The following is an 881-nucleotide window of genomic DNA, read 5'->3' as shown; positions in this document are numbered from 1 at the left end:
CGGGGAGCGGGGCCCTTCGAATCACGTGGTTCATTGTCAAGGTGTAATTTTAGCCAAGACGTGGCCGGCTTCACCTGGACGCGACGAGAAATTGTCACGTCGAAACCAGTAAAAATCTCGTCAGCTCGTGACTATGTATATTTTGGCGGTCAATTTTCATTCAATTACTTTCAAGTTTAATTAATTGGACGCAGGCAGGCCAACGGTGTATCCATCACCCGCCGAGCATTTTTTTTATTCGGTTTGTGGTCCATATGCATTGCTGTAGCCCATCCCCTTTGGTAGCCTTGGGGCCGGGAGCTGCCCCCCCCCCTCCCTTCCCTTTCCCCGTGCCGAAGGGCATGCTGCACCGCAGTCTCCCCCCCCTCCCCCACGAAGGAACAGAGTTCGCATGCTAATGCCCGCCTCGTGTCCGACTTCCAAAACAAGGCCAGTTTTCATGAATTGGTCGCAAAGGAGCGCAAAACGACATGGAGAGCGGAGCGATGCGCAATTTGGCCCTCACAACACACAACACACGGTGCATGCTCCTGCCCCCGCCGCGGCGGGCCGCCCTCCTCGGCGCAGGGCCGCACCACAGTGTCACTTCCAGCGTCCTCGGCAATGACGACCTTTAGCGCGAGCGCGGCCGGGGGCGCGGGGCAACAGGGCAGAGGGGCGTGGGCGTATCTTTCTAGAGGCAGATTCACGCCCTTCACGCCCTTGCCGCGCACTCGCGCCCGCGCGGTCCCTGGGGGGTTTGGGTTGGGGCGCGACGACGCCGCGGGGCTATGGGCGGCCGGGAGGCCCGCCGGCGGACAGCACAACATGACACGAATGATAAATCTTAATCCTGACCGAGACTCGCGGGGCCCTCGGGCCGTGGTCTGGCGAGGCGAGGC

This window comes from Frankliniella occidentalis, unplaced genomic scaffold (assembly GCF_000697945.3).
Source record: "Frankliniella occidentalis isolate FOCC.00 unplaced genomic scaffold, Focc_3.1 Scaffold279, whole genome shotgun sequence".
Lineage (NCBI taxonomy): Eukaryota > Metazoa > Arthropoda > Insecta > Thysanoptera > Thripidae > Frankliniella > Frankliniella occidentalis.
Note: the sequence above shows the minus strand (reverse complement) of the source record.